The 23,969-nt window shown below is 40.7% G+C and overlaps 1 long non-coding RNA gene across 1 annotated transcript in view; it reads left to right on the top strand.

Moving 5' to 3' along the window:
• Window positions 1-17,760, top strand: part of LOC107179940 — a 45,612-nt gene extending 27,852 nt beyond the window's left edge. Inside the window, exons 4-5 of the long non-coding RNA XR_001510669.2 lie at window positions 16,168-16,287; window positions 17,558-17,760. This is a non-coding gene — a long non-coding RNA (uncharacterized LOC107179940). The remainder of the gene's footprint in view (window positions 1-16,167; window positions 16,288-17,557) is intronic.
• The last annotated feature ends 6,209 nt before the right edge of the window (window positions 17,761-23,969 follow it).

The raw sequence follows: 23,969 nt of genomic DNA, 5'->3' as shown, positions 1-23,969 counted from the left end.
CACCATAGGAAAGGTCAAAGTAGGGACACCCAGCGCTGACGCACTTGTAAAGAAACTTCACGTGAAAACGAGGCGAGAAAGTGAGAGATAAAGAGGCTTGAGGGAGGGTCCTTTTTAAGATGAGAGAGTTGAATGTGTCTGTGGAGGGAGGGAGAGGGAAAAAGGAAGAGGGGAGAGAGGAGAGCTTGTAGGTAGAAGAAGGGTGATGAAGATCAACTAGCTTCTGAGAAGGATGGGAGTTATAGCTTGCTTCTCAGGCCATAAAAGTAATGTGAAGCCACACTGTGAGACTCACTCACTCACTCACTCACTCACTATTTATTATGGCCCCACCATTGGGAGAATTCCAGCTTCCTTGTACAGGATTCCCAGCAGAAGGGGTATCCTCCCGGGAGAACTAAAACCCATTCAAAGTCCAGGGGATGGAGAATGTGACGTGGTTTTGGAAGAGTCTGAGGTGTTTACAGCACTATGAAGGCTCCAAAGGGCTAGGCAAAAACAAACAAACAAATAAATAAAATAAAATAAAATAAAATAAAATAAAATAAATGGTGGAAGGGAAGGTAGCAAGGAGAACACAGAACCTTGGAGAGACATTGTTCTGTGTCCCACGAAGACAGAAACAGAATCCAATCCTGCCTAGTTGTTGGAAGAGAGGATTTGCCCACTGATGCAGTGAACTGGGTTGGTAGGAACAGAGGCGAGAGAGGGAGGCGTGATCCTGTCTCCTTGGTCCCCAGCTGAGCTCTACAGCTTTCAAGCCTCCTCCCAAATGTAGTTTTAGCCCTGGGACCCTGGACGAGTCTCTCCCATCAAATCGCAACCAATGTCTGTGTATTTGGGGGCAAGAGTGATAAACTTACTGACACTCTCCAGCTGTAGTGAAAAACCTGACTTGTAAGTCTATTTTTTATTGTGGTAGAAAACACATGTCAAAAATGTTACCATCTTAACCATTTTTTAAGTTTACTTATTTATTTTTGAGATTGAGAGAGAGAGGGAGAGAGAGGGAAAGGGGCAGAGAGAGAGGGAGACAGAGAATCCCAAGCAGGCTCCTTACTGCCAGTGCAGAGCCCAATGTGGGACTCAAAATCATGAACCATGTGATCATGACCTGAGCCAAAATCAAGAGCTGGTGGCTTAACGGACTAAGCCTCCCATACACCCCCCATCTTAACAATTTTGAAGTGTACACTTAGTAGTGTTCAAGATATTTACATTGTTGTGAAACAGATATCTAAGAATTGTTTAATCTAGCAAACAGAAACTCTATCCTCACTGAACAATTCCCCATCATTCTACTCTGTATATCTATGAGTTTGACTACTTTACATACCTCATATAAATGGAATCATACATTATTCATCTTTTTGTGATTGGCTTATTTCACCTAGAATAATTCCTCATTTCTTGTAGCATGTGATAGGATTTCCTCCCTTTTTAATTTTTTTTTTTTCAACGTTTATTTTATTTTTTGGGACAGAGAGAGACAGAGCATGAACGGGGGAGGGACAGAGAGAAAGGGAGACACAGAATCGGAAACAGGCTCCAGGCTCTGAGCCGTCAGCCCAGAGCCTGACGCGGGGCTCGAACTCACGGACCGTGAGATCGTGACCTGGCTGAAGTCGGACGCTTAACCGACTGCGCCACCCAGGCGCCCCGGATTTCCTCCCTTTTTAAAGCTGCATAGTATTTCATTGTATGTATATATCACATTTTGTTCATTCATTTATCCATTGATGGTCATTTTGGTTGCTTTCACCTCTTGGCTATCATGAATAGTGCTTCTGTGAAGGTAGGTATGCAAATATCTCACTGACATGCTGCTTTCAATTCATTGATACATACTCATAAGTGGAATTGCTGGATCAGATGGTATTTCTATTTTTAATTTTTTGAGGAAACTTCATGCTGTTTTCCATGATGGCTGCTCTATTTTATAATTCCATCCACAGTGTACAAGGGTTTCGAGTTTCCCACATTCTTAACAACACTTACTATTATTTTTATTTTTATTTATTTTATTTATTTATTTTTTAGATAGTAACTATCCTAAAGGGTATGAGGCGATCTCGCATTGTTTTGATTTTCCTTTCTCTGATGATTAGGGGGATGTTGAGCCTCTTTTCATATGTTTGTTGGCTATTTGTTTATCTTATTTGGAGAAATGCTTATTCAAGTCCTTTGCCAATTTTTAAATTGGATTATTTGTACTTTGTTGGTTGAGTTGTATGAGTCTGGATATTAACTTATTGGATATATGATTTGCAAATATTTTCTCCCTTCTATAGGTTGGTTTTTCAATCTGTTGATGATGTCCTTTGATGAACAAAAAAATTTTTTTTTGTTTGCTTTTAGTTTTTATTTGAATTCCAGTTAGTTAACATATACTGTAGTATTAGTTTCAGGTGTAGAATATAGCGAACCAACACTTCCATACATCACCCTCTGCTTATCACAACAAATGCACTCCTTAATCCCCATCACCTATTTCACCCTTCCACCAACCTCCCCTCTGGTAACCATGAGTTTGTTCTGTATTGTTAAGAGTCTGCTTTTTGGTTTGCTTCTCTCTCTTTTTACCCCTTCTTTGCTCGTTTGTTTTGTTTCTTAAATTCCACATATGAGTGAAATCTTATGGAATTTGTCTTTCTCTGACTTATTTCACTTAGCATTATACTTTCTAGTTCCATCCATGTTGCTGCAAATGGCAAGTTGTGTTCGTTTTTTATGGCTGGGTAAGATTCCATTGTGCACACACACACACACACACACACACACACACAATAGTCCCATTTGTCTGTTTTTACTTTTGTTGCCTATATTTTTTATGTCAGATTCAAGAAATCATTGCCAAATCCAATGTTATGAAGATTTCCCCCTACATTTTCTACTAGGGGTTCTATAGTTTGAATTGTACGTTTAGATCTTAATCCATTTTGAGTTAATTTTTATATACGGCAGAAGGTAGAGTCAAAACTCATTCTTTGCTTGTAGATATCTAGTTTCCCCAACACCATTTGTTCAAGATATTGTTCTTTCTCCCTTTGAACGATCCTGGCAATTGTCAAAGATCGTTTGACTATATATATGAATTTATTTCTGGGCTCTCTTTGTTTTTTTTAATTTATTTATTTGCTTTTTTTAAATTTTTTTTTTAACGTTTATTTATTTTTGAGACAGAGAGAGACAGAGCATGAACGGGGGAGGGTCAGAGAGAAGGAGACACAGAATCTGAAACAGGCTCCAGGCTCTGAGCTGTCAGTACAGAGCCCGATGCGGGGCTTGAACTCACGGACCGTGAGATCATGACCTGAGCCGAAGTCGGCCGCTTAACCGACTGAGCCACCCAGGTGCCCCTATTTATTTGCTTTTTTAAAATTCCAGTATAATTTATGTACATCGTTGTATTAGTCACAGGTGTGCAATATAGTGACTCAACAATTCTATATATTACTCAGTGCTCATCATGATATGTGTACTCTTAATTACCTTCAATTATTTTACTCATTCCCTCACCATCTTCCTTTTGGTAACCATCAGTTTGTTCTCTATATTTAAGAATCTGTTTTTTTTTATTTATCTCCTTTTTCTTTGAACATTTGTTTTGTTTCTTAAATTCCACATAAGGGTGAAATCATATGGTATTTGTCCTTCTCTGACTGACTTATTTCACTTATTTCATTATACCCTCTAGATCCATCCATGTTGTTGCAAATGGCAAAATTTCATTCTTTTTTTATGGATGAGTAATATTCTGTGATACCACACATACCACATCTTATATATACACCACAGTAATATTCTGTGGTATGTATGCATGTACCTGTGTGTGTGTGTGTGTGTGTGTGTATGTGTGTGTGTAATATCTTCTTTATCCATTCATCTATCAACAGACACTTGGGTTGCTTCCATATTTTGACTATCGTAAATAATGCTGAAATAAACACAGGGGTGCATATTTCTTTTTGAATCAGTGTTTTTATATTCTTGGTAAATACCCAGTGATGGAATTACTGGATAACCTGGTATTTCTATTTTTAATTTTTTGAGGAAACTCCATACTGTTTTCCAGAGTGGCTGCACCAGTTTGCATTCCCACCAACAATGTATAAGCGTTCTTTTTTCTCTACATCCTTGCCAACACTTGTTGTTTCTTATGTTTTTGATTTTAATCTGGGCTCTCTATTCTATCCCATTAGTCCATTTGTTTTTCTTTACACCAGCACCATACTACTGTCTTGATTATTATAGCCTTCTAATAATTTTTAAGATCAAGAAGTATAAGTCCTCCAGCTTTGTTCACCTTTCTCAGAATTGTGGCTATTCAAGATTGCTTGAGATTCCATATGAATTTTAGGATGAAATTTTCTATTTCTACAAAATATGCCATGGGATTTCGATAGGAATGCACTGAATCTGTAGGTCACTTTGAGTAGTATTGACATCTTAACAATATTAAATATTCCAGTTCATGAATGTGGGGTGTTTTCCCATTTATTTGTATTTTCCTTAATTTTTTTTCAGCAATGTTTTGTGGTTTTCAGTATATAAATCTTTCAACTCCTTGGTTAGGTTTATTCCTAATATTTTTTTCTTTTTGATATTAATGTAAATAGAATTATCACAATTTCCTTTTCTGATTGTTCATCATTAGTGTATAAAAGTGCAATTGACTTTTGTGTGTTCATTTTGTATCCTGCAACTTTGCTGAATTTGTTCTAATAGATTTTGTGTGGAATCTTTAGGGTTTTCTATATATGAATCATGTCATCTGTGAACAGAGATAATTTTACCTCTTTTTTTCCAATATGTTTATTTTGTTTTTTTTTTTTTTCTTATCTAATTACTCTGGGTAGGACTTCCAGTATGATGTTAAACAGAAATGGTGAGAATAAGCACGTTTGTTTCATTCTTGATCTTAAAGGAAAAACTTTCAATCTTTCACCATTGGGTATGATGTTATTTGTAAGTTTTTCATATATAGACTTTATTATTATGTTGAGGTAGTTTCCTTCTTTCCCAGTTTCTTGAGTGTTTTTTAAATCATAGATCTTGTCAAATACTTTTTCCGCATCAGTTGAGATGGCCATTGGTTTTTATCCTTCATTCTGTTAATGTGACACTTTGTATTGATTTATTTTCATATGCCAAACAATCATTGCATTCAAAGAATAAATCCCAATTGGTCATGGAGTATAATCCTTATAATGTGCTGTTGAATTCTGTTTACTTGTATAGTTGACCCTTGAACAACATGGGTTTGAACTGCAAGGATCCACTTATAGGTGGATTGTTTTCAATAAATACAGTACACTACCGTAAATGTATTTTCTCTTCCTCATTATTTTTTAATAACATTTTCTTTTCTCTTGCCTACCTTATAAAAATACAGATAAAATACATATAACATACAAAATATGTGTTAATTGGCTATATTATCTGTAGAGTTTCCAGTCAACAGTAAACTATTAGTAGTTTAGTTTGGGGGGAATCAAAAGTCATACATGGATTTTGCACTATGTGGGGGCATCAGTGCCCCTACTTCCCACATTTTTCGATGGTCAACTGTATTTTGTTGAGAATTGTTACATAAATATTCATCAGGGATATCAGTTTGTAGTATCTTTGCCTGGCTTTGGTATCAAGATAATGCTGGCTTCATAGAATGAGCTTGGAAATATTCTTTCCTTTTCAATTTTTTGGAAGAGTTTGAGGAGATTTGTTAATTCTATTTTTTTTTAATTTGAGGAGATTTGTTGTTAATTCTATTTTTTAAAGTTTATTTATTTATTTATTTTTTGAGAGAGACAGAGACAGCATGAGTGAGGGAGAGGCAGAGAGAGAGAGAGAGAGGGAGAGAGAATCCCAAGCAGGTTCTGTGCTGACAGCACAGAGCCCGATGAGGGGCTCAAATTCATGAAACCATGAGATCATGACCTGAGCCAAAACCAAAAGTTGGACACTTAACCAACTGAGCCACCCAGACTCCCCTATTGTTAATTCTTCTTTAAGCGTTTGGTAGAATGCTCTAGTGCAGCCATTTGGTCCTGGGAATTTCTTTGTTAGGTTTTAGATTACTGATTCAATTTTCTTAACTAGTTATCAGTGTGTTCAGGTTTTCTTTCTTTAAGATCCTTTCTTTCTTCACGATTCAGTCTTGGCAGGTTGTGTGCTCTAGAAATTTATACATTTCTTCTAGGTTATCTAATTTGTTGGCATCCAGTTGTTCATATTCATAATTCTTTTCATTTCTGTGGGATCAGTTTTAATGTCCTCCATTTAATTTGTGATGTCAGTGATTTGAGGCTTCTCTCTCTCTCTCTCTCTCTCTTTTTTAGTTAATCTAGCTAAGGGCTTGTCAATTTTGTTGTTTCCAAAAAACCAAGTCTTAGGTTTTGTTTTATTTCTGTTTTTATATTGTTTTATTGGATTTTTTAAAATTTTCTACTTCATTATCTCTGCTTTAATCTTTATTATTTTCTTTCTTCTGTTACCCTTAGGTTTGTTGTGTTCCTCTTGTTCTAATTTGTTGAGGTGAAAAGTTAGTTTATTACTTTAAGATCTTAGATCTTACTTTATTTTTAATGTATGTGTTTATTGCTATGAAACCCCTGTTGGCACTGCTTTTGCTGCATCCTACAACTTTCATTTTTATTTGTCTAAAGATATTTTCTAATTTCCTTTGTGACTTACTCTTTGACCCACTGTTTAAAAGGGTGCTGTTTAATTCTACATGTTTGTGGATTTTCCAATTTTCCTTCTGCTACTTTCATTTTATTGTGATCTGAAGAAGCATTTTGTATAATTTCAGTCTTTAAAAACATTATTGAAAGTAATTCTGTGGCCGGAATTATTTTAAAACAAGGACCACTAAATTGCTTTTCGGTATTGCAAGTGAAAATTCAACTTATAGCTAAGTGGTAATTCATAGAAACAGTCACTTTTAATTCATCTCTAAATGGCGAATCTGGGAAGTATTACATAACCATGAATCACAAACACAAATCCCAAGTGAAGTCATCTATTTTACAACTTTTTACTCAATGAAAATCATGTATGAGACCTATACTCATAACCTCATAAGGTCGTATATTGGTCAAATTGGCCTTCGTGGTCATTTAATGTGGCCCCTTATGTTGCAGATGAAGAAACAGGAAGTCCTGCCTATTCCAAAGGAGTGAGTCCCAAATGAGCATGAATTGACCATAGGTGATAGTTTTGTGTTACAACACACTGCTGATGGCTTTGAGGTTATCCGCTGATATCCTCGTCCATTTAGTTGGCACAGCAAACTAAATCTTTCTGAAGGTATTGTTGGATGTTTACAACATTTACATAATGGAGAATTCACAACTAAAAAACACATTGAATTTTTTTTTCAGGTTTACAGAAAAATAGATCATAAAATACAGAGTTTCCAGATATGCCCTCATCCCCCCAGAACCTCCCCTACTATCAAGAATCCCCGACAAGAGTGGTCTATTTGTTACAGTTAATGAACCTATACTGACACATCATTAGCACCAAAAGCCCATGGCTTACATTAGGATTCACTCTTGGTGTTATTCATTCTAGGCTTTTGGATTTTTTTACTTGTGGTAAAAACATACAACCTTTACCATCTTAACCCTTTTTAAGTGTACTGTTGCTCGTGTTAAGTATATTCACATTGTTGTAAAAGAGGACTCTAGAATATTTTCATCTTGCAGAATAGAAACTCTATGCCCATTAAATGGCAATTCTCTTTTGTCCTCTCCCTGCAGCCCCTCATAACCACTGTTCTACTTTCTGTTCCTATGAATTTGCCTACTTTAGGTAACTCACATAAGTGGAATCATCCAGTATTTGTCTTTTTGTGATGTGCTTATTTCATTTGACATAATTTCCTCAAAGTTCATCCATGTCCTAGCATGTATCAGGACTTTCTTCCTTTTTAAGGCTGAGTAATATCCCACTATACGTGGATCCCACATTTTGTTTATCCAATCATCCTCTGTCAATATTTGAGTTGTTTCTACCTCTTGGCTCTTGTGAATAGTGCCGCTATGAACATGGGTATGCGAATATCTCTTTGAGACACTGCTTTCAATTCTTTTGGGTATGCACCCAGAAGTTGGATGCCGGATCACACGATTGTTCTATTTTTAATTTTTTTTTATAAGTACTTCCAACTGTTTTCCATAGTGGTTGCACCATTTTATAATGCCACCATTTTGTAAGTGTACAAGGTTTCTGAATTCTCCCTATCGTCACCAACATTTGTTGTTTTCTGTTATTATTGTTATTAATTATTATCACGATTTTATAGTAGCCATCCTAATGGATGTAAGCTGTAGAACTCAAAACCTTTGATTTTTCTCTACCACAAGCTTCTTTCTTGTGGTTGAACTTCTATGAATTTTGGCTGTCAATTATGTGAGGGTTGACTGTGAACTTCCTCCTTAGTATCAGGACAAAAATTCTGCAGAGAAAATATTGGGAAAAACTGACATGCCCCTAAGCAAGACAAAGAGGTTTGCAAGGTATTGCGTGTCAGTGAATTATTCCTCAAAAGCCACAGTGAAACTGGGCATGTATGAAAATGAGTATCCAATGCAAAATATAAAATTTAAGGAAAACTCTTGGTGTTTCAGCTCAGGTCATTATTAGTACGTGGAATAAACTACGTTGTAGAGAACATTTTCATAGTGAAAGTTTCTAAGCCACATGTACTTCAAACAATACACATAAATAAAATAAAGAGAATAGGTCTTTGATCCACAGATTTGTAACTACATTATATGCAATTTAGCACGGAGGGACTTGCAAATGGTACAAAATAAAAACAAGTAAAATGACTTTAGATAGGAAAATGGTGGTAACTAAGATTTATTGAGCCCTTACTGGATCTCAGTCACATAGTGTTCGTAGGTATTTAGTTATCACAAAATCCCCCTGAAATAGGTTCACTATGTTCCTATTTTACAAATGAGTCTCAGAGAAGTGAAGGATTAGGCAGGTCTGAAGAGGTGATCACACACAGTCCAGTCCCTGAGCCCTGACTCCTAACCACTGTGTGATCCTGCCTCCCTGTGAGGAGATACTGAACAAGTGTGTTCCTCCATCAGGGGCAGAGACTAAAAGGTAACTCGAAAATAATTGTCTTCATGTACCTAAAGGGTTAGGATTTTCTTTTCTTAAAAGGAAGAGACAGATGATTTTGAGGTGGGAGGAAGACACATAGAGATTCAGGTCATAAAGTCTTTCTGAAGAAGAGCTTTGCATGTAAGTAGTCCGAGACTTGGGATTTCCTTTAATATTTTTGCCACTACGTCCCACCACAGAGATTCCAGGTATTTTCTTAATTCCCCGTACTGAAACTGGGCCCTGCACACTGATTTATAATTTTTTTTAACGTTTATTTATTATTGAGAGAGAGAGAGAGAGAGAGAGACGGAGCATGAGCATGGGAAGAGCAGAGAGAGGAGGAGACACAGAATCTGGAGCAGGCTCCAGGCTCTGAGCTGTTAGCACAGAGACCGACGCGGGGCTCGAACTCACAAACCACGAGTTCATGACCCGAGCCAAAGTCAGATGCTTAACTGACCGAGCCACCCAGGCACCCCTGCAAACTGATATATAAACAGACACACACATCTTAGAGGTAATACTGTGTGTAATGGGGAAAGTCTGGAATGCTTTCCAGTCTCCTTCCTTCTTGAGCAGAACTTAGTGGTTTAAAATTATTACTGATTTTGCAGGACAGTGGAGTGTTAAGCATCATGGTCCTGAAGCCAGACTGCCTGGGTGGAGTTCAGATCTTCTGCTGCTTGACGGTACAAACTTGGGCAAGCTCTGTACCCACATACGCCTCAGAGTCCTTATCTATAAAATGGGGGTAATTAATAACAGTGTGCATCATAGGGTAGTTGGAGGACTAAATGAGTCAATGTAAGTAAAACCCGTAGCACAGTGCCCGGAATATAGTTCGTGCTGTTTCAATTTACCTGATGACTCAGAAGGCAGAAGTGAGAGCTATGGAGAAGTATTTCCGAGCATTGAAACCTAATGGAGTTTGGCTAGTGAGGAACAGAGGCAGATGGAGAGGGAGAGAGAATCTTCAGCAGGTTTCACGCTCAGTGTGGAGCCCGACACAGGGCTCAATCCCGTGACTTTGGGATCATGACCTGAGCTGAAATCACGAGTCAGATGCTCAACCGACTGAGCCACTCAGGTGCCCCGAGATGTGGGACTTTTGAACTGATGAGTTCAGGTGGGATTTTGATGCTATACTAGATTGAAACCATATCCAAACCCAAAGTTCGTCTGCCTGATGCACAGAAAGTCAGTCACTGAGACATCGAGCATGCAGCAAAGAAAGGGATTATTCGGGAGGCCGCCAAAGGAGGAGACAGGAGGGCTAGCCTCAAATTGCCTCTCTGAACGAGGAGAGTAAGGGAGATGTGAAGGCAAATGGAAAAAAAGTCTGAGTAAAAAGTTGTGGCTGCACTAGTTCGTCCTGTTAACCCTTCGGTTACTGGTTTCAAAACTTTTGGAGAAACTGGGTTGGAATGAATGTATTTGGCATGTGGGTGAACCCGGGGGGGTCCACAGGGTAGACGGAGGTGGGCAGAATTTTGGTAGTCCATGATCTCTGCCCCTGGTCTTAGTTCTGTGGTTGTTGCACAGCAGAAGGGATTTTGCATATGTAATTAAGGTTCCTAATCAGCTGACCTTAAAGTAGGGCAATTATCCTGAATTGTGCAGGTGAAACTAATGTAATCCCATGAATCCTTGAGATCAGAAGAGGATGGCAGAGGGATTTGAAGTATGAGAATAACTCAACTCACCGTTATTGGGCTTGAAGACAGAGGGGGCCACATGAGGACCATGAGAAGGAAATCAATTCTGCCAACAACTGAAATGATCCTGGAAGCAGGTTTTCTCCTAGAGCCTCCAGGTAGAAGCCCAGGCCAACGGACACCCTGACTTTGACCTCTTGAGCCCCTGAGCAGAGTCTTAGCTGAGCCTGCTGAACTTCTGACCTACAAAACTGTCAGGGGACAAATTAGTGTTGTTTTAAGCTACTAGATTTGTGTTAATGTATTATGGCAGTAATAGAAAACCAAGACACCAGATATTAATCATTTCTGTTAAAAGCAGTAGACATTTTCTTCAGACGAAGTATTTGGATCACTGCAGAGCTCCTCCAGTCAAATGTAAGGCATGACTTCATGGCACATTCCTCTGAGGTAGCCCCCAAAAGCACTTGCACGGATTCAGAAGTAAATGACCCAGCAGTGAACCTTGCTGTCCAACACGACGTTTACTACAACACAATTGTGTGCTGTTTTATGTCTCCAGCACTCCCACTAGACTCAGGGCAGAAATCAGTTCTTCTTCAAAACACAGTGTTGGTGGAAGGTAGTCACTTGATGAGTATTTTTTTTTTTTTTTTGAATGAAGTCTCAACGTGTTTGACAACTAATGTCCCTGGAGAACAATATTGAATACGGGTAGAAGCAGAGCAGAAAGCCAGAGGCATATCAGGGGACAAGATAGGGGGAAGAAACGATTTGCAAGGAGAAAGGAATGTAGAGTTTAATACTTGGATAATTGCTGTTGGTTTAGAAAATTTTCCTTGATAGATTTTTCCTACCCGCACGGCTAGCAGTAGAAGTTTCGGGAAGTAGCCCGACCATTGCATAAGTGGCTTGTGAAATAGCACTTAGTAGCTTACATTCCCAACAAGTTGAATAAATATGTTTGTGTGTAGTTAACCCCCCAAGGACGCCTCTCCTGGCTCCCCCACGCTGGACTCAGAATTGGTGTTTAGTAATTGCGTGGCGACGGGCTCCTCTGGGAATATGGAATGCCCCACTGCTGATGCTCTCTAGGAGGAGGGGAGCTGGAAAACAGACTGGGTGCAGCCTAGAAGAGCGGGCTCCCAGGACTGGGTGCACCCCTGAAGGAGCAGGGTCCCAGGACTTTGGTGCCAATGCTAAGAGCCTTGAGAGGGCTTGTGAAACTCTGGCAGGAGAGCACCCACAGCTGGTTACACCCCAATGGCAAGCCAGAGTCTGGGGATTTGCAGATGTCTTCCAGCAGAGCAAGCCTCGAGGTGTATAAAGCAACTGGGAAAAACCATTAAAAAAAAAAAACCCAAAAAACAAGTACTAATTTTTTATGAAAACTGACTCTGTCTTGAAAACCAATTAAATACATGCCAGCCCATTCTCTATTCCCAGCGCTGTAGTTGCTATTTTGGTCACAGTAATTGAGAGTAAAAATAATCTCTGCCATGCCTGAAAAACAGCCACCAGCTACTCTATTTTAAATGATGTAGAAAAACACGAGGTGAATGTGAAAACTGACAAACAGCCTTCTAGGGATGGAGACTGGCTACATCCAGTTTCACCGGTGGCTCCGTGCAGTTTGCAATTTGTTAGTAAATTAGATCAACCCCATGTTTTCAGCTGCCCCTAGTATGAGGGCAGAGAACAGTACCCTATTACTAGGAATGCAGTTTATGATTTCGGTTCAGGTTGTAAATGTGGGTCAGCCATTTTGCTGTTCTGGGTCAGAGTTTCTTGCCCTAAAAAAAGCTGAAAAGCCAAAGGGGAGATGACAAGTAGAGGAACTTGAGAGTGGTTGCTTTTTAAACTAGCTTCTGGACTTTTCTTCTATGGTCACGTGATGATTTTGTCTCGTTTCCATGAACTCTGTATTTTATTGCTGAACTTGGCAAGAAATATGTCCTTGTACAGCGACAGAGCTGGATTTTTGTGGAGCTTGAACCTTAAACAGTAGTGGAAGTCCTCTTTAAGAAAAGGAATACACAAATATCTACTTTGGCAAATTTTACAAAAAGATACACACTGCCCCCGACAGAGGCCAAGAGGGGCCCTGTGCAGGAGAGTGGCCCTGAATCGTAAGCCTCATTACTTCTTCATAAGTCTGCTTCTGCATTTAGAGAAGATGAGATTCATGTTGCTTCTCTGGGAAGAAAGCAAAGTGGCAGGAACCACAGGAAGTGTTAGTCAAAAGGGACCTTAAAATTAATCCTGATGTTTTACAGATAAATAGGTGAGGAAACAAGTCTCAGAGAGGATAAGTAACACCCAATGTTACACATATAATTAGCATCTGAATCCACGTCTGTTAACTTCATGTTTCAGGCTGGTGTTTTCTGTACGATTTCTCAGGATACTTTGTAAAACCAGAGATAACGGTAGGAGTAAATATGATGCGGTCTATTTTACCATACAGAGGTATACAGAAAGCCGCCGAGAGGCATGTCAACCCAGTACGGTCTTTGGGAGAGGGAGAACGGGATTTTTACATCATTCCAACACTCCCTCTATTTTGTTTTCAAAGGCTTATAAGGTGTGACTGCATCCCCCCCCCCCCCTTTTTTTTTGTAGAGAGCGAGAGAACAGTGTGAGCAGGGGAGATGGGCAGAGAGGAATAGAAAGGCAGGGGAGAGAGAGAGAGAGTCTCAAGCAGGATCCGTGCCCAGCGCGGAGCCCCACGTGGGGCTGGATCCCATGACCCTGGGATCATGACCTGAGCTGAAATCTAGAGTCAGATGCTCAACTGACTGAGCCACCTAGATGCCCCGCATGTTTGTTTGTTTGTTTTTCTTAATTCAAGTACAAAAGGACATTCGTTAGCCAATAAATATGGCACTCTTGTCCCCTTCAAAGTAGGTTCTTATTCCACATAGTTGCTACCGTAGCCATTTTTAGAAACACTCTTTTGGGCTAACATTTTGTCAGTTTGAGTCAGGGTGTTTTTCTGTCTTTCTTCCTCCTTCCCTTTTCCCCCTACCCCCTCCCTTCTTCCCATTCTTCCTTCCATCTGTGTTTTTAAACTAAACAACAAGAACAAAAATCTAGTTTGTCCATCAGGTTTGGTGCTGAATGATTTTTGGATATATCTCCAAATCAAGGCCATGGTTAAAGAGTTAAGATTTGGTATCATGAAAATATTTAAAATAATTTGATACAGAATTTGAAGAAGACTATATTTTGACCTAAATCCTATGGGAGGAGGTTAAACAATTAGCCATAATTTAAAGCCAAGGTAGGGAGAACTGATATCTTCTTACACTAAAAGGTGCCAGGCAAGGGAGAAGGAGGGAAATGTTCCATGTGCCGGGCTTTTTGTGAGACGGTTTCATGTACATTGTTGCATTTACTTCTCTGACCTTACACGCTGGGACAACACGCCCATATTACAATCAGGGAAAGAGGCCCACAGAAGTTAAACTCTGAATATTAGAGCTAAGATTCACACGAGGGCTGCTGGCCCCAGAATCGCTACTCTTTCCCCGGGTTCTGCTCTTTTCTGCATGTAGCCATTCCCACCAATGTCTGCATTGAATTGGTGGAGGGTCTGTCCTTGTGCCCCCAGCCTAGGTTACAGTTGGGGGTTCAGGGAGATGAGGTCATGAAATCAAGGCCAGGGAAGTGCAACCAAGGCCACCCAGATGCCCCCACGATCGCTGTGAGCCAGCTTCCACTCAGGAACAGCTCTGGAGAAAGAGGTGAGGTCCTTGCTGGTGTTTTTCCCCCCACCACAGAAGAGTTGGAAGCCTGTTTGTTTCTCTTATCTGTTTCTTCCTCTCTTCCCAACACCCTCTCAAGTTTGGTTCTTTCCTCAATTGTGCACTTCCCTCCCACCCCCACCAATCTCCTCCTCCAGAATAATATGTGTGAAAACCCATATGCACTGATTTTCCCTTCATTTCAAACATTGGCTCTACCCCCATTTCTGTCCTCTGTACTCCTATCATCCTTGACTTCATCAGAATAAGCAACATAAGCAATTACCTGCAGCAAATATATTCAGAGCCTTCTCTCAACTGCCAAGTCCTTCCTCACCCTGCACTGAAGTGTTGTCATAATAAAATTGAGAGAGAGAGAGAGAGATTTGGACATTGGCATATTAATATTCCCAGAGATTAGACCCCAGATATTTAGGTCAATTTTTATGTTAAGGACTGGTCATTGTGCTTTCTGTACATATTTTGTAGATTTGCACTCATATTACTTATCTTGGATTTGCCATGTACCTAGACAAAGGTTTTTGGAAGAACAGGATCTCTTCAACTACTGCCCAGGGTCAGCAAGTCGGGAGCTCATGGGCTTTATATTTGGGTAGAATTGGGTTTGAAGAAGCAAGGCCCATCACTGACTGGCTCTGAGACATAGAGCAAACCCCTTAACCTCTCTGAGTCTCCGTTTCCTTCTCTGAAAGGTGGAACCATAACCAGGACTGGTTAAGAGCACAGGTTCTAGAGTCAGATCCAAGTTTGACTCTTGCTCTGCCATTTACTAACTCTGTGGTCCTGGGCAAGTGGACTTCTCCAAACTTACATCCTGGCTGCTAAAATGGGAGACGACAATACTGGCATAATATTTTAGGATAGTATAGGATTAATTATAGGATTATTAGGAGGATTCAAGCAAGTAACACATGTGAAACTCTTAGTCCGGGATATGGCACAAAGCAAGCACTTAATGAATGGTAGCTATTCTTAGGATTAATGAAATGGTACCTGTGAAGTTCCTAGCACAATGGCTCGCCCCCAGTTGAGTTTCAATAAATGTTCATTCCCTTTCTTTCCTTCCAGGCAAAGGCAGTAAAGTAAATTGGATACTTAATGATTATCTCCCCCTCCAGCCTAATGTGCATAAGATTAACACTCCCCTGTCCCGCCTCCCCCCCCCCCCGCCCACTTTGCATCTGGTGACACTTCTTACAAGGACATGTGTGCTTTGTAAGGAGCCCTACCCTTAAGAAGAATAAAGAACTGCTTACGCCCTGTCATTCCAGGGGTGCTGAAAGCTTTATTTGCTTCAAATACCTGTCCACCAGCAGCCTTCGTAGAGATGGAAAATGATCTCCTCACTGGCTTGCCTTTGGGTTACAACATTAGCGTCAGCAGGTTTTGGTTAAGGTGCAGTTATCTTTATTGAATATGTCCCTTTTCATTCACACATGAACATGTGTTAGTCAGGTAAACACCTTGCCGGACTAGAATACGGGAATAGTACATTTTAAGAAGGGAGAACAGTAAAATCTTATGCTGTCCAAAAGGACGATGATGAGCTTACGCAGCTGGGAGGTGACCAGGTGGGTCCAGGATATACTTTCACTCTGTTTTCTCCATTTTCCCAGGGACCTCTTCTGTGTGAAGGAGCAGAGCGGGAGCAGACCCAGCCAGCCTCTCCGCGGGGCCTCTGAGAACTCTGTGGGCAGTGGATTCCAGCAATGTGGACACCGCTCACTGAGCCTCAGGTGGGCGCAGGTGGTATGGTTCTGTCATGTCATCTAATCAGAAGCAAAGTGACAGGTGCAAAGCTCAGGTGGAGCTCCGTGTGAAGTGGGTCCCAGAAAGAATAAAGAGCATGACAGGAACAGAAGGGGGAAGCTAAGGAGGGTCAGAGATTGAAATAACTAACGACCCACAGAGGTTAGCATCCATATGGGGGAGTTGAAAAACAAAGAAAGCAATGTAACTCATAAGTGGAAGGAGAATTGGAATGTCTGTGGACAGACTGATCGCAAATAAACAAGGAATGGAAATAGGAATAGATTGTCTTTTAACTTAAACACAAGGTTTGAGGAACGGCAAACTATGCAGATAGAACCCTTATATTTATATGGTGCTATCTAAATACTGTAGTGGCAAAACCAGACCAATGTTAATAAGTGAGGCCCATGTATTAGAGTACTTCTTCCTGAAGGCTTTTTACCCACCAGAACTTAATTACTGTTATTTCAGTATTTCTAAAGTTGTTGTGTAAACAGGGATATTGCAAATGATTTATAATTCCCAGGTCACAAATAGGGTAATGAGAGCACAGCTATTACTTGTGTAATAGATGTACACATTCTTGGTACCCCTGTAGGTCTGAAATCCAGTTTACTGTTCAGATGTGCAAATATAACATGCAGATCATTACCATTAACATTCCACAGAAGGGACCTGGTGAGGCAGCAAAAAGGTTGTTTTTTCAACCATAATTAGAGTGGCTGGGAAGGGATACTGTGATATATGAAAAATACATAAAGAGTAACTGACATCTATAAAATGGAGAAGTCGGAGGTCTTTTAGGAATTACACGGAACAGAAATTGATCCTTTCCTGCCAAAAGCTAGGAGAGCCTTTAAAACTCTTTCTCCTACTGCAGTGAGATATTTTAGAGCTGTCATTCTGTGGATTCACAGGACAGTTGTGTTTACAGCATTTGTACAGATGATAATAACCAGTGACACTTATGGAGTAATTACTGTGTGCCATGCTGAGTGTCCTATGTAGCCTATCTCATCATATGATTGGAATCTATAAAGTAGCAAATAAAAATAGACGTGGTTAGAGCCAAGGAAGCATCAGATAAAAATAGACATGGTTAGAACCAAGGAAATGAAGATGCTGTACTATATATATATATATATATATATATATATATATCTCAACCTTCGAGTAATTGCAGAAAGGCTAGAAATTCTCTGAAATTTTAGGTAAATTCTGATACCATCTAATGACGTGTGATGTGGTTTGTAGGTACGGATGGAGCGCAACAAGGATCAGCAGATGACCCCAAAAATAGGGCAACGAAAAAAACCGGAACCAGAGCAGAGAACTAGCTCTTGGCCACATGGCTTATTAGAGAGATATTGCTAGTTAAGAGGAGAGTTGCATCCTAATTGACTGAATGTTCTGGATGTGGGTTGTTAATGTGATTTCCTACTTAAGCTCCTCTGATAATAAACTGTACTGAATTCACGATATGATTCTATGTTCTTTTATGGTTTTTGTGAAGTCTCACCTTGAAAGAACTTTTGAGTATTCCTAGCTAAGGCATGCAGCTGTTAAGGGCCCAGATTTTGGCTCTGTATGTTGTAGGTCATGTTCATTGAGTTGGAGGAATGTTTGCAATGTACTGTGAGTGACATGGCAGTATATAAAACAACCATGTGTGATACGATTCCGTTTGTAAAACAAACAAAAAGACAAAACAGAACCTTAAACAGTGGTGCTTATTAGCATTAAAAAGTGGGAAATAACTGAAAGCCTAACTGTGAAGCAGTAGTTAAATAAATTCAGGCATGTGCATGCATAGCCACTAAAATGTGATGTAGAAAAAATATTTCTTGATGCTTACAGCATTCATAATTTGTTGTTAAAAAATAAAACATAGTCCAAAAGAGTGTGATCCCTTTTTTGTTTATAAAAGGAAATTTATGCATAGACAAAACATTTATAAATACAGATACTAATACGTTAACATCTTTGCTCTGGGTGGTGTGGTTATAGTTGAGTTTTTTTTTAATATTTATTTTGGGGAGAGTGCAAGTGAGGGAGGGGCAGAGAGAGGGGGACGGAGGATCTGAAGCAGACTCTGTGCTGACAGTAGAGAGCCCAATGTGGGGCTTGAACTCACAAACCGAGAGATCATGACCTGAGCCAAAGTCAGACGCTCAACCTGCTGAGCCATCTGGGTGCTCCAGTTTTTTTTTTTTTTTTTTTTTTTAACATTTATTTATTTCCGAGAGACAGAAAGAGACAGAGCATGAGTGTTATGGGGCAGAGAGAAAGGGAGACAGAATGTGAAACAGGCTCCAACCTCTGAGCTGTCAGCACAGAGCCCAATGTGGGGCTTGAACTCACGAACTGCAGGATCATGACCTGAGCCCAAGTCAGACACTTAACCATCTGAGACACCCAGGTGCCCCAGGTGCTCCAGTTTTTTAAATAAAATTTAGACAGATTTTATTTTTTTGAACAGTTTTAGATTTGTAGACAATTGAGATAACTTCTCAGTGTTATTTAATTTACCTTTGGACTCATATCTTGCTTCTTATCTGAAAAATAAAGACAATTAGTTAAAAATTTAGTCACACTTACTATGTAGTTTTCATGTAGCTTATACAGCTTATCTCCACCAGTGATCTAATCAAAATCAGAAAGCACCAGAATATTGAACATCCCGAAAATGGTCTCTGTGATCAGGATGTAGCTCCAACTTTGTGTCTTAAAAAAATCTTTCTTCGCGTTAAGCAAGCCTGCTAACCAGCAGGGACCTTTCTCTCCCTCCAGTCGTTTCCCAACTATCAGGAAATTCTCCTGGTCAGTTACCATGGCAGCAGCACCAACTTAGCTTTCCTGATTTGTAAGTGTCCTTTGTCTTTCCTACCAAATCCTCATCTCTCAGCCAACGTGAGACGAATTAGGCAGAGTGGCATGGTATTCTTTGCCCCAGAAGAAATGGTAAGGCAATGGAAGGGGCTTTACCAAGTGAACTCTTCACCAAGATGTCAGACAGGGTAGGGGTTGAATGTTTGGGCACCTGACGGCCACTTAAAACTGGGTCTCAACCCCAACTCGGCCATATACTTACTGTCAGGCTGTGGTGAGCTTGTCATAACCCCTGTGACTCAGTCCCATCATCTGAGGAACAGGAAGAATAACAGAATGAGAACCTGCTACAGTATATAATACAATACTCTACAAAATAATAGGGCCTGGTATGAGGTTGAAAGATCTGGTCTGTAAAGCACTAAATGCGAAGGCTGTCACAGAGAAAGCAGGCTCTAGCAGGTGGCTATTTTCATAGGCAGTTGTGATCACATCTGAAAGTCTCTTAGAGGCTTAAAATTGGATACTTTGTATGAAGCTTGTGTATGAGAGGCGTCTCAACGTGGGAAAAATTAAGTATCGAGCTGACTGGTCTTTGGAGAATAATTGATATGGAGCGGGAAAGACAATAAAGAACTAATTTGGGTAAACTACTTGCTGCCTTGCTTCTCAGGAAGTTATGACTAGAAGTGGTAATAAAAGAATTAGACTATAAATGGTCCTCAGAAGTGTTGTTATGGACTTTGACCTCTGCTATTATCTCTATTAAAATGACTCACTGAACACTCTTGGGTGCTGCATGATGCATGTCTGTTAGTTATTATTCTATGGTACTAAAATTAAATTTAAAATAGATATTACCTGGGTGCCTGGCTGGCTCAGTGCAGGTTGTGACTTGATCACGGGGTCATGAGTTCGAACCCCCCATGAAGAAGAGATTATTCAAAAAATAAATATAAAATAGATACTATCAAAACCATTTTCACTTTGTGAATCTATATAAGAAAATGATTTTGGGGGCACCTGGGTGGCTTGGTCAGTTAAGCGTCCGACTCCTGATTTCGGCTCTGGTCATGATCTCGCGGTTCATGGGTTTGAGTCTCACACTGGGCTGAGCTGACACTGCAGAGCCTCCTTGCGATTCTGTCTTTTTCCGTCTCTCTGCCCCTCCCCTGCTCATGCTCTTTCTTTTTCTCTCTCTGTCTCAAAATAAATGAATAAATAAATAAGTAAATAAATAAACGTAAAAAAAAATGATTTTCAAAACAACGCTATCACATGTGACTTTTCTGAACACAGGTCACTGAAAATCGAATCTGCATTGAAACAATAGTAGCATTTCTCCTAGTGTATTCGGAAAGGACAGCAAATGGTTTCAGGAGGGTGCTGGCCTGCCATTCCAAATGTTCTCTGTGGTTGCATGATTGAAGAGTGTGTTAGAATGCGAATGTTCAGTCACGTGAACTAAACATTTCTTCCATCTGGTTGATGAGGTGGTAACGAGAGGGGAAGTTGGCCTTCCAATCATGAAGCTATCGCCTCTGATTCGCTTCTTTTAAGTAGGAATGGGAGAATAATGATACATTACGATAAATGCTGCCTACGGTTCAGCAGCAACAAGAAAGGTAAGCCGAGGCACTTGCACACTGTGACCGTGGTGACTTTCGGGACCATTGAAGTAGCTGCCGAAATTGCTGAGTAACTGTCTGCAAGTCAAAGTACTACCACAGGGAAGAGACTATTTACAAAGAGTGTTTCTCATACAGCTGGGTAGAATTGAGGGTCATTCACTTATGTTCAGCATTTCCAAAGGTTAACAACGTGAATCATGCAGCTGAAGCTGGCATCACAGGGCTGCAGGATGTCACCACATCAAACACCCAGCTGGCGTCAGGGAAGGAGGCCTGATGTCACTGGATGTTTGGCCTATATGTTTTCTTAACCCAACAGCTAGCTTCCTGTGAAACTCAGTCAATCGGAGTGGAATGTCTCTGTAGGCTCTGTAGGCTACATGTAGATTTTTCAGGATCATTCTTCCTAGTTATGCTATACTGAGAACCATACAGCCAAATCCCCATTAGGAAAATAGCTGCTGAATTATACAGATGAAAGAACGGGGAGGAAGAGTTGCTGAGCGGCATGATCTAGAGATCCTACTGAGCTGGGGAGCAATTAGAATAAAAGTTACATTAGCCAAGTCAAGTCCCATTTTGGGTTTCCGTCACAATTACACAGCACCCGGTTCCAATTGTTACATTTGCAGCAACCAGCTTTACATACAGCCCGCCTCAGGCTTATGCTCCAGATTTGGCATCTGGTCCGAGTGCTATTTGCATATAGTACTCTTTTACTGGGGAGCTTTAGAAGTTTTAATTACGCAGTAAATAAAACCTTGCTATTGCATTGTGAGGGCTAACACCTTTAATCTTCGAGAATTTATAGCCTGACTCAAGGTGAGGGATTAAAAATACAAAATCAACTAAAGACACATGTTATGTAGATCAGTGTTTTCACGGAGTTCTCCAAGGCAAGTGCTGGGCTTTCTTGGTAGCCAGTGTGGTCGTGGGGTCTGCCCTACCCACTCCAGACTTCACCAAATTAGAGTTTCTATACCTTCTCCATCTCTGGATCTCTTAGACGTGATGGATAAAGAATCTTCTGCCAAACCTGTAAGCTTTCTGGAAGGTGGCACAGGCTTTTATTCAGCATTATAGCCCTAACGCCGACCATGGTGCCTGCTCTGGACTGAAAGTTTGTGTCCTCTCAAAACTCACACGTTGAAACCTAATTCCCAATGTGACGGTATCTGGAGGCGGAGACTTTGAGAGGTGCTTAGGTCATGAGGGTGGAACCTTTAAGAATAGAGTTAGTGCCCTTATAAAAGGGTCCCCAGACAGCTCCTTTGTCCTTTCTGCCATGTGAGGATTACAGCCAGAAGAGACACAGCCAGAAGACGGCCGGTCTATGAACCAGGAAGTGGGTTCTTTACCAGACCAAATCTGCTGGCGCCTTGATCTTGGACTTCCCAGCCTTCAGAACAATGAGGAGTGAATTTCTGTGGTTTATAAGGCACCCGATCTATGGTATTCTGTTACGGCAGTCCAAATGGACTAAGACAATACCCCCACGAACAGTGGGCATTGAGATATCTTGATTGAACCAGTGAATGCATTTAGATTTGCCAACGTGAAGTAAGCCACCCAGGAAAACTCGGTACATATTTATTCATCGGCTGATTAGCAAGTAGGTTATTTTGGAAAGAAATTGATCATATTGTTTTTACCCTCCAAATGATCACATTATATCCACAGATCATAACGAAGGCATGGGCATTACATGAATTAGGAATAAATCCTGATTTAAAAAACCAAAACAATGCACTGAAGAGCAAAGTGACTTGTGGGTGGTCCCCTGGTGAGGAATGGGATTCTGACCCGTGGGCTCCTTCCAATAAAGTGAGCTAATCTGCCTTAGCTGGCATGGGTTGTGACCAACTCTTGCACCTCTCAATGGCTCTGTTATATGGGCGAGGGGGGCGGGGAGCAACCAACTGAGCAGAAAGACAGAAGTATCTCCGTGGGTCAGGGGCCAGAGGAGATGACCTTTATGGACTCTTGCATCCCTGAAACGTTCTAAATCCATAGACACCAACAAAATTAAACAAAATAGCCACTCTTAGAATCCATATTTTCTGTGAAAAAAAAATTCGTCAAGTTGTTTCTTGTTAAAAAGACAAAATTTAAAAACTAAAAACTGCGATGGACTTTTTCTTTCCTTTGTCACCCATTGCTTGGCTGTCGCTGGCTTGGCTCAATCAAACCCGGTGTTCTGCATCTTAGTCTGAGTCAGAAGGGGCTTGGTTTCTGACCCCCACCCTTGTCTGCTCGCTGATGCTGATGGGGAGGCTTCTGCATGTGTTTCCACGTTGGCTGACCTTTGAGCTTGGGTTCTGGAGCTTGCAGTGTCCCTCACGGGGTCGAGACACATCCTGGAAATGGCCTGGCAGCTGGCTCCCCCCGCGTTCTCCGCGGGTGAACTCAGGCGACCAGCAACTCGGTGACTCCAACAGATGTTTTTGTCTCTAACCCTCGGGCACCTTGCCCTGCTGTCTCACATACAGAGGGTGATGCCTGGCACCCTGCCCGATGCCACCAGAAATGAGCACAGCCCCAGGGAGCACTGCCAAGTTGTGTCCGCGAGCTGCTTTCTGGGGGCTAGTGGCCACCGGATAAATGCACTGGTCTGCTTCCTCAGAAGGCTGTCAAGGGCACAAACTCACTGAAGTATCTTACCACTTTATGCAACTGTCAGTTCCCTGCGTTCTGTGTTTTAAGCCATTTTGTTTACACGTTGCATTTGCCTCGTTGTGCAATTGTGGTGACCAGAGGGGTTCACTGGACAGAAGCCATAGGTTTCATGGCTGGGTCTGGAGCAAAATATTGTATTTTTTGCCAGTGTATTCTGGTTCAACCCTTGAGATTGAAGTCACCTAAACAATAAATAAGAAATAAACCTCTGCCAGTCAGCCCAGCTGACATACACTCACTTTTGGTAAAGCACTGAGCTCGTAGTCAGAAAGTGTGGCTACAGGTCCTGGGTCACCATTTATAAGCTGCGTCCTTCGCACATTTTCAATGTATTTTTCATTCTTTCTCATTCCTATTTTAACAGATTCAACTTGCGTTGAAGTATTTCTCTAACTGAAAAGACCGTATGAGTGAAGGGGTATTGCCGCTTTACCAAGTTAATCTCACTGAGCCTTGATTTCCTCACTTACGTAATAGAGTTCATTCATTCTTTCAGCAAACATTCATTGCGTATTTTCCCTCTGTTGGGC

Source organism: Panthera tigris, chromosome A1 (assembly GCF_018350195.1).
Source record: "Panthera tigris isolate Pti1 chromosome A1, P.tigris_Pti1_mat1.1, whole genome shotgun sequence".
Lineage (NCBI taxonomy): Eukaryota > Metazoa > Chordata > Mammalia > Carnivora > Felidae > Panthera > Panthera tigris.
This window is presented reverse-complemented; position numbering and strand designations above follow the sequence as displayed.